Source organism: Bombus huntii, unplaced genomic scaffold, assembly GCF_024542735.1.
Source record: "Bombus huntii isolate Logan2020A unplaced genomic scaffold, iyBomHunt1.1 ctg00000254.1, whole genome shotgun sequence".
In the NCBI taxonomy this organism is placed as follows: Eukaryota; Metazoa; Arthropoda; class Insecta; order Hymenoptera; family Apidae; genus Bombus; species Bombus huntii.
Genome location: NW_026099467.1, coordinates 27,501 through 38,018, shown reverse-complemented (window position 1 = coordinate 38,018; position 10,518 = coordinate 27,501). Strand labels below are relative to the sequence as shown.

The 10,518-nt window shown below is 44.8% G+C and overlaps 2 non-coding genes across 2 annotated transcripts; both read right to left on the bottom strand.

The window, feature by feature from the left end:
• Nucleotides 1-587: 587 nt before the first annotated feature.
• LOC126877825 (5.8S ribosomal RNA) lies at nucleotides 588-742 on the bottom strand. Its single transcript, XR_007695359.1, has one exon. It is a non-coding gene; the product is annotated as a 5.8S ribosomal RNA (ribosomal RNA).
• A 3,386-nt stretch (nucleotides 743-4,128) lies between these two features.
• LOC126877827 (small subunit ribosomal RNA) lies at nucleotides 4,129-6,051 on the bottom strand. The gene has a single exon (XR_007695361.1). It is a non-coding gene; the product is annotated as a small subunit ribosomal RNA (ribosomal RNA).
• Nucleotides 6,052-10,518: the final 4,467 nt, after the last annotated feature.

Below are 10,518 nucleotides of genomic sequence, written 5' to 3'. Positions count from 1 at the left end.
GCAAACGTAGCATATATCGCCTGATATGAAAAAAAAATCGGTCACGAGGAGAACACTACGAGTATATACGTTCGATAACCGATACACGAAGCGGTGCATAAGCGGGCGGTCGCCCTCGTAAGGACGACTCACGACGCCGCGAGCACTCACGCAGGTCCGTGACCGGTTCTCTCCGCTCTTATTCGTATCCCTTCGTATACCTTCGTCCGACTCTGAAACGTTCTCTTATAATTTTTAAGAAGAACGACGGCGGGTTGTCAAGGCAAGAAGGGACAGAGAGAGACAGAGGTAGAGTTTCGTAGTCTCCCGTGAACACGATAGATTATATATCGAGCTATGCGTACGACTTGCACGGTCTCTGCACGACCGCGACGAACGCCGACGAGCGTCCAACAATCGCTCGTACGTCGCGTATGTTCTCTCCGTCCGCTCTTATTCGTATCCTCGTTCTTGTACCTTCGTCCGACTCTGAAACGTTCTCTTATATAAAGAAGAACGACGGCGGGTTGTTAAGGCAAGAAGGGACAGAGAGAGACAGATACGGAGAGTAACGATACGCAACGCAAGCAGTCTTAGGTTTACGTGAGCAACCCTCAGCCAGGCGTGGTCCAGGAATTGTATCCGTGGACCGCAATGTGCGTTCGAAATGTCGATGTTCATGTGTCCTGCAGTTCACACGTTGACGCGCAATTAGCTGCGTTCTTCATCGACCCACGAGCCAAGTGATCCACCGTTCAGGGTAATCTTTTATAAATTTACAACAGTTCAATACTCAAATGTACTCTTCTCGGTTCTAGCGAAGCCGAGTTCCGTCACGTTCGACCAACGGGAATCGAACGCGCAGAAGTCGCCATAGGATTGACGACACAAAAACGTTCGAAAAAAAAAGAAAACGACGAACGCGCGAAGATACGCGCGTTCGCCGGCCGGGCGTAAAGTACATTATGATATATAACAACCATCGAGATCGAAGCTCCGTTCGTCAGGAAACGACGGGGATATATACACCCGATTCTGAATCCTCTGTACAGCACACGATCTCGCGAACGAGTAAGCACGGTGGCTAGCCCATGTTATATATGTGTTTGATTCTACTCTCTCGTCCAATTATTCAAGAAACAGCGCGCGTGCATCTCTCCATCGTTCGGGTGATAGTAAAGATTCGATGGGATTCGCGCGGCCGTCCGCCTCGAGCGGTCTTTCGTCCCAATATCCAGAAGCAGAGTTTGAAAAACTCTAGCGACGGCACGGGTGTCCGACTCACGACATCGAGGTTTCGAAGCCGGCGATCCCCTCCGAACGGATGGCGACCACGCGACCGACTGAAAGCATGAAAAATCGACGAAAGATAGAACACATCTCCGTTCGGGTGGTGTTTTTTCTTTAAAAAAAAAAAAAAAAACAAAAATTCGATGGGACTCGCAGCCATCGTCCTCGCGCGGTCTTTCGTCCCGATATCCAGAAGCAGAGTTTGAAAAACTCTAGCGACGGCACGGGTGTCCGACTCACGACAACGAGGATAGACAGCCGGTCCCCTCCGAACGGGTTATGCGATGATAAACTCGATGAAACTTTAGTCTCGTTCAGGTAGTGTGTGTCTTGTAAATCAAAAATTCGATGGGACACGCATCCATCGTCCTCGCGCGGTCTTTCGTCCCAACATCCAGAAGCAGAGTTTGAAAAACTCTAGCGACGGCACGGGTGTCCGACTCACGACAACGAGGATAGACAGCCGGTCCCCTCTGAACGGTATATTATATATGAGATGATAGACGACAAACTGGATGAAACTTTAAGTCTCGTTCAGGTAGTGTGTAAATCAAAAATTCGATGGGACTCGCATCCGTCGTCCTCGCGCGGTCTTTCGTCCCGATATCCAGAAGCAGAGTTTGAAAAACTCTAGCGACGGCACGGGTGTCCGACTCACGACAACGAGGAAAGACAGCCGGTCCCCTCTGAACGGTATATTATATGAAACTTTAAGTCTCGTTCAGGTAGTGTGTAAGTCAAAAATTCGATGGGACTCGCATCCGTCGTCCTCGCGCGGTCTTTCGTCCCGATATCCAGAAGCAGAGTTTGAAAAACTCTAGCGACGGCACGGGTGTCCGACTCACGACAACGAGGATAGACAGCCGGTCCCCTCTGAACGGTATATTATATATGCGATGATAGACGACAAACTGGATGAAACTTTAAGTCTCGTTCAGGTAGTGTGTAAATAAAAAATTCGATGGGACTCGCATCCGTCGTCCTCGCGCGGTCTTTCGTCCCGATATCCAGAAGCAGAGTTTGAAAAACTCTAGCGACGGCACGGGTGTCCGACTCACGACAACGAGGAAAGACAGCCGGTCCCCTCTGAACGGTATATTATATGAAACTTTAAGTCTCGTTCAGGTAGTGTGTAAGTCAAAAATTCGATGGGACTCGCATCCGTCGTCCTCGCGCGGTCTTTCGTCCCGATATCCAGAAGCAGAGTTTGAAAAACTCTAGCGACGGCACGGGTGTCCGACTCACGACAACGAGGATAGACAGCCGGTCCCCTCTGAACGGTATATAATATGAAACTTTAAGTCTCGTTCAGGTAGTGTGTAAGTCAAAAATTCGATGGGACTCGCATCCGTCGTCCTCGCGCGGTCTTTCGTCCCGATATCCAGAAGCAGAGTTTGAAAAACTCTAGCGACGGCACGGGTGTCCGACTCACGACAACGAGGATAGACAGCCGGTCCCCTCTGAACGGTATATAATATACATTATGCGACGGTAGACGATCAACTAGACGAAACTTTAGTCTCGTTCAGGTGGTGTAAAAAAAATTCGATGGGATACGCACGCACGGCTGTCGTCGTCCTCGAGCGGTCTTTCGTCCCAATATCCAGAAGCAGAGTTTGAAAAACTCTAGCGACGGCACGGGTGTCCGACTCACGACATCGAGGCTTCGAAGCCGGCGGCGTTCCCCTCTGAACGAACTTCGGCTAGACTAGTTACGAATCGTTGCTACACATCGTCTTCATCGTCGTCGTCGTCGACATCGACATCATCATCATATCATCATCATCATCATCATCATCATCATCGGTCATCGTCGCATAGCGGGCCAACATCCACGCGATGCGTCTTCGTTCTAGGTTACCCGATCCACGAGTATGTTACACGTGGTTTCGTTATTTCGAACGAAACGACATACGAAGAGCACACGCCCTTTGGGTAGGAAGCACGTTTCGAGAACGACGAGAGTTTCGATGAAAGAGACGAGAGAAGTCGACGCAGAAGGTATCCATGGATCTTCGAAGAGAACCTTCGAAGATGTATATCGGTATCCTTTCGCTCTGCGCGACTCGCTACAAGTTCTTTCGCTCTCGTCGACTCGTTCTAGACGCTTCGTTCGATCCCAAAGAGGAGTCTTCGATATGTCCCGTTGCTAGGAGGAGAACAAACGCAACACAGACCACGAAACATAGAAGAGAATAGGCGAGCATGATCACTCCGACACGAGGCACTTTAGAGATTTTCTTATTAGTTTGCATGGACTTTTATATTTCGTTTGTACGGTTTCCACGATGCAAATACGAAATACGAGATCGTGACGGCGGGTCTTTCTGTGTACGGCCTCTCGCAGGCGCCACGACTGCATTTCTCTTTACACCTGGTTTCCATCGTAATTTTTTCGTTTGATATCGAGCCTTAACTTTTGTTGGCTCTTTCGAAGCTAGAGTTCCCTTTTATTAGAATTTCATATATATATATATTATATGTTATATGTTTTATTCGGAGACGGCGGGTCTTTCTGTTTACGACCTCACGCAGGCGCCTCGAATAAGTTTCATTCGCATTTCGTTTTTATACTTGTATATATATATCTCTTCATCCCGATGATCGAGAGAGAGTGCCACCTTCTCTTCGTATAATTCCGTAGCTGGAGGGTCGTCTCCTCCTTAAGAATATTTCTATTCGTGCCAACGGAGGTTGCCAAGCTCCCTGGCGTTTTCGTTTGTTAAAGTATATAGCTTGTTAATACGTCGTATATACTTTCGTCGATACAGGAGGAGTACGGCTCCTTACCGACCATTGTGATATATATTTCATAGTTTTTATATGTGTTCAAGTCAAATTCTTTTGGTATCGTATCGTTAATGATCCTTCCGCAGGTTCACCTACGGAAACCTTGTTACGACTTTTACTTCCTCTAAATGATCAAGTTTGGTCATCTTCCCGGTAACATCGGCAATGCTTATCACATTGGCCGCGCACCAGTCCGAAGACCTCACTAAATCATTCAATCGGTAGTAGCGACGGGCGGTGTGTACAAAGGGCAGGGACGTAATCAACGCGAGCTTATGACTCGCGCTTACTGGGAATTCCTCGTTCATGGGGAATAATTGCAAGCCCCAATCCCTAGCACGAAGGAGGTTCAGCGGGTTACCCGGGCCTTTCGGCCAGGGAAAACACGCTGATTCCTTCAGTGTAGCGCGCGTGCGGCCCAGAACATCTAAGGGCATCACAGACCTGTTATTGCTCAATCTCGTGCGGCTAGAAGCCGCCTGTTCCTCTAAGAAGATTTGTTTGTACGTTGGTAGTAAAAACCCACCGACCGAAGCCGGGGGCCTTCGAGATACCATAAGTTACGTCTATTTAGCAGGCTAGAGTCTCGTTCGTTATCGGAATTAACCAGACAAATCGCTCCACCAACTAAGAACGGCCATGCACCACCACCCACCGAATCAAGAAAGAGCTATCAATCTGTCAATCCTTCCGGTGTCCGGGCCTGGTGAGGTTTCCCGTGTTGAGTCAAATTAAGCCGCAGGCTCCACTCCTGGTGGTGCCCTTCCGTCAATTCCTTTAAGTTTCAGCTTTGCAACCATACTTCCCCCGGAACCCAAAAGCTTTGGTTTCCCGGAAGCTGCCCGCCGAGTCATCGGAGGAACTTCGGCGGATCGCTGGCTGGCATCGTTTATGGTTAGAACTAGGGCGGTATCTGATCGCCTTCGAACCTCTAACTTTCGTTCTTGATTAATGAAAACATTTTTGGCAAATGCTTTCGCTTCTGTCCGTCTTGCGACGATCCAAGAATTTCACCTCTAACGTCGCAATACGAATGCCCCCATCTGTCCCTATTAATCATTACCTCGGGGCTCCGAAAACCAACAAAATAGAACCGAGGTCCTATTCCATTATTCCATGCACACAGTATTCAGGCGAAGGTAGCCTGCTTTAAGCACTCTAATTTGTTCAAAGTAAACGTATCGGCCCACCTCGACACTCAGTGAAGAGCACCGCGATGGGATATTAGTTGGACCGCCCGCGAGGAGCTAAGCCCACCGATAGGACGTACCACATAATGCCAGTTAAACACCGCGAGCGGTGAACCGACACTGTGACACACAGATTCAACTACGAGCTTTTTAACCGCAACAACTTTAATATACGCTATTGGAGCTGGAATTACCGCGGCTGCTGGCACCAGACTTGCCCTCCAATTGGTCCTCGTTAAAGGATTTAAAGTGTACTCATTCCGATTACGGGGCCTCGGATGAGTCCCGTATCGTTATTTTTCGTCACTACCTCCCCGTGCCGGGAGTGGGTAATTTGCGCGCCTGCTGCCTTCCTTGGATGTGGTAGCTGTTTCTCAGGCTCCCTCTCCGGAATCGAACCCTGATTCCCCGTTACCCGTTACAACCATGGTAGGCGCAGAACCTACCATCGACAGTTGATAAGGCAGACATTTGAAAGATGCGTCGCCGGTGCTAGATGACCATGCGATCAGCACAAAGTTATTCAGAGTCACCAAAACAAACGATGGACGGACAGACGAGCCATCCGCCACCGATTGGTTTTGATCTAATAAAAGCATTCCTACCATCTCTGGTCGGAATCTGTTTGCATGTATTAGCTCTAGAATTACCACAGTTATCCAAGTAAATGTAGGTATGATCTAAGAAACCATAACTGATTTAATGAGCCATTCGCGGTTTCACCTTAATGCGGCATGTACTGAGACATGCATGGCTTAATCTTTGAGACAAGCATATGACTACTGGCAGGATCAACCAGGGATCTTATTCGTATAACAATTCTTATAAATTTCGTTTAAGTTCTCTTCGTGTCGTAGGTGGGACGTAAGCACCGTACGACGAGACTTTTCGTTCTTAAGATAGATATATCTATAAAATATATCTCCTAGCGACGTTCGAGATACACCCATAGTTCAGTAATAATCTTCGAACGCCGCTCGCAGCCACTTTGTAATTCTCAACTCCACCTCCTCTCTTCTCTCTCTCTCTTTCTCATAGTCTTATATAAAATGTTTAGAATCGTACTTCTAAAGGAACATTTCCATAATGCTGTCTTCGTGTAAAAAGACTTATTAGAATATCTTAGCGGTAAAGCACGTATACGCACCTCACGCTGAACGAACAAGCGCGTATCCCAGTGCGTCGCGCTGGACATACCGTAAGAATATTCTTTCAATCGGTAGAACATTTTCGGCAGAAGACATACTACGCAAAGATAGTACGCTCCTACCGCCTCATCGGATACTTCTGCGAAAGCAGAAGTTTTTATAGAAAGCAGACGGTTATACTCTTTTGAATGAATCGATGCTCAGTTAGTACAAGCACACACGCATCTAACAATTTTTGTTAGAATACGTACACACAGGTCACCAGCTTCCCGACTCAGGGGAACCTTGCCACGATATTTGGTCATTACGTCCAGGACAGCGACCCGCGGCGCAGCAGTGTAGAGAAAAAACCAGAACGAGAACGGAGGAACAGTCGAGAAATAGCGTAAAATACACTAAGACTCGAGGAGCGGTGACTGAATTCTCAACCGAGGCCGTAGAATAGCCACGCGCTCAACGCTGTTCCGACCGAACCGTCCGGCTCGACGTCTCTCTTATAGATACGAAAGCGCCAGCCGGAAGGCCGGCGCCGGCCGGGCTAGCGGCCGCGCGCTTACGGTGCAAAACCTCCGTAGCAACGTACCGTTCGGAAGGGACGCTGGAACTTAGTCTCGCGAACGCTCGATCACTACTATACAAAGCCAATATCCAACCATCGAAATACATTACCAGACGTTTTATTAACATAATAGAAATGCATTTTTACCAAAAAATTAATTTTTTTTTTCACCGAAAAATTGCATCAGTAAACATACTCTTTTATCGAATACGGACAAAAAATAAGTTTATAATCAATTACAATACGTTAAAATAAGTAGAAATATGCAAAAAAATATATACCTTGTAACGTTAATTAACGAAAAAATTAGAAAAATATCCCAGTCGTGTCAGTTCGACGAACGCTAATTTTTTGAAAAAATCGATAAAAATGTTTAATCCCGACGTATTTAATAGAGATAGAACGATTCCCGTAAAAAAATTTATACCTTGTAACGCTTTTTAACGAATAAACTCGAAAAAACTTTTTCGCCCTCGGAATTTTTCTAAGTCCCAACGTACCGGCTCGGAATTTTTCTATGTTCCAACGACCGGTCGTGTCGGTCCAAACGTTTTTATATCCGTCTGCCGACGATATAAACGCTTAATCCCGACGTATTTTATCGAGTTATAACGATTTCTTGAAAAATATTCGTACGTTATAACGCTTTTTAACGAATTAATCGAAAAAGAGTGTTCGGTCCGAAAATTTTCTAAGTACGAACGACCGGCCGCATAGGTCCGTTTTTAAAAATCGTTCTCGGACGGAAATAAACCATTAATCCCGACGTATTTCGTCGAGTTACGTCGATTTATGCAAAAAAATTCATACCTTGTAACGCTTTTTAACGAATAAACTCGAAAAAACTTTTTCGCCCTCGGAATTTTTCTAAGTCCCAACGTACCGGCTCGGAATTTTTCTATGTTCCAACGACCGGTCGTGTCGGTCCAAACGTTTTTATATCCGTCTGCCGACGATATAAACGCTTAATCCCGACGTATTTTATCGAGTTATAACGATTTCTTGAAAAATATTCGTACGTTATAACGCTTTTTAACGAATTAATCGAAAAAGAGTGTTCGGTCCGAAAATTTTCTAAGTACGAACGACCGGCCGCATAGGTCCGTTTTTAAAAATCGTTCTCGGACGGAAATAAACCATTAATCCCGACGTATTTCGTCGAGTTACGTCGATTTATGCAAAAAAATTCATACCTTGTAACGCTTTTTAACGAATAAACTCGAAAAAACTTTTTCGCCCTCGGAATTTTTCTAAGTCCCAACGTACCGGCTCGGAATTTTTCTATGTTCCAACGACCGGTCGTGTCGGTCCAAACGTTTTTATATCCGTCTGCCGACGATATAAACGCTTAATCCCGACGTATTTTATCGAGTTATAACGATTTCTTGAAAAATATTCGTACGTTATAACGCTTTTTAACGAATTAATCGAAAAAGAGTGTTCGGTCCGAAAATTTTCTAAGTACGAACGACCGGCCGCATAGGTCCGTTTTTAAAAATCGTTCTCGGACGGAAATAAACCATTAATCCCGACGTATTTCGTCGAGTTACGTCGATTTATGCAAAAAAATTCATACCTTGTAACGCTTTTTAACGAATAAACTCGAAAAAACTTTTTCGCCCTCGGAATTTTTCTAAGTCCCAACGTACCGGCTCGGAATTTTTCTATGTTCCAACGACCGGTCGTGTCGGTCCAAACGTTTTTATATCCGTCTGCCGACGATATAAACGCTTAATCCCGACGTATTTTATCGAGTTATAACGATTTCTTGAAAAATATTCGTACGTTATAACGCTTTTTAACGAATTAATCGAAAAAGAGTGTTCGGTCCGAAAATTTTCTAAGTACGAACGACCGGCCGCATAGGTCCGTTTTTAAAAATCGTTCTCGGACGGAAATAAACCATTAATCCCGACGTATTTCGTCGAGTTACGTCGATTTATGCAAAAAAATTCATACCTTGTAACGCTTTTTAACGAATAAACTCGAAAAAACTTTTTCGCCCTCGGAATTTTTCTAAGTCCCAACGTACCGGCTCGGAATTTTTCTATGTTCCAACGACCGGTCGTGTCGGTCCAAACGTTTTTATATCCGTCTGCCGACGATATAAACGCTTAATCCCGACGTATTTTATCGAGTTATAACGATTTCTTGAAAAATATTCGTACGTTATAACGCTTTTTAACGAATTAATCGAAAAAGAGTGTTCGGTCCGAAAATTTTCCAAGTACGAACGACCGGCCGCATAGGTCCGTTTTTAAAAATCGTTCTCGGACGGAAATAAACCATTAATCCCGACGTATTTCGTCGAGTTACGTCGATTTATGCAAAAAAATTCATACCTTGTAACGCTTTTTAACGAATAAACTCGAAAAAACTTTTTCGCCCTCGGAATTTTTCTAAGTCCCAACGTACCGGCTCGGAATTTTTCTATGTTCCAACGACCGGTCGTGTCGGTCCAAACGTTTTTATATCCGTCTGCCGACGATATAAACGCTTAATCCCGACGTATTTTATCGAGTTATAACGATTTCTTGAAAAATATTCGTACGTTATAACACTTTTTAACGAGTTATTTGGAGGGGATCTTTCGGCCTTTTCGTAGCGGTGCGAAAAAATTCTAAGTTCCAACGTCCCAGTCACGTTGGTCCGGAGGATGAAATTTTTCAAAAAAATAAAGTGAAATCGCTACTTTCGACTAGATTTCGTCGAAACGTAACGATTTCACGCAAAATTTCGATACGTTATAACGCTTTTTAGCGAGTTATTTCGAGTTGAACTTTCGGTACTTTCGTAACGGGGCGAAAAAATTCTAAGTTCCAACGTCCCGGTCACGTTGGTCCGGAGGATGAAATTTTTTAAAAAAATAAAGTGAAATCGCTACTTTCGACTAGATTTCGTCGAAACGTAACGATTTCACGCAAAATTTCGATACGTTATAACGCTTTTTAGCGAGTTATTTCGAGTTGAACTTTCGGTACTTTCGTAACGGGGCGAAAAAATTCTAAGTTCCAACGTCCCGGTCAGGTTGGTCCGGAGGACGAAATTTTTTAAAAAAATAAAGTGAAATCGCTACTTTCGACTAGATTTCGTCGAAACGTAACGATTTCACGCAAAATTTCGATACGTTATAACGCTTTTTAGCGAGTTATTTCGAGTTGAACTTTCGGTACTTTCGTAACGGGGCGAAAAAATTCTAAGTTCCAACGTCCCGGTCACGTTGGTCCGGAGGATGAAATTTTTTAAAAAAATAAAGTGAAATCGCTACTTTCGACTAGATTTCGTCGAAACGTAACGATTTCACGCAAAATTTCGATACGTTATAACGCTTTTTAGCGAGTTATTTCGAGTTGAACTTTCGGTACTTTCGTAACGGGGCGAAAAAATTCTAAGTTCCAACGTCCCGGTCACGTTGGTCCGGAGGATGAAATTTTTTAAAAAAATAAAGTGAAATCGCTACTTTCGACTAGATTTCGTCGAAACGTAACGATTTCACGCAAAATTTCGATACGTTATAACGCTTTTTAGCGAGTTATTTCGAGTTGAACTTTCGGTACTTTCG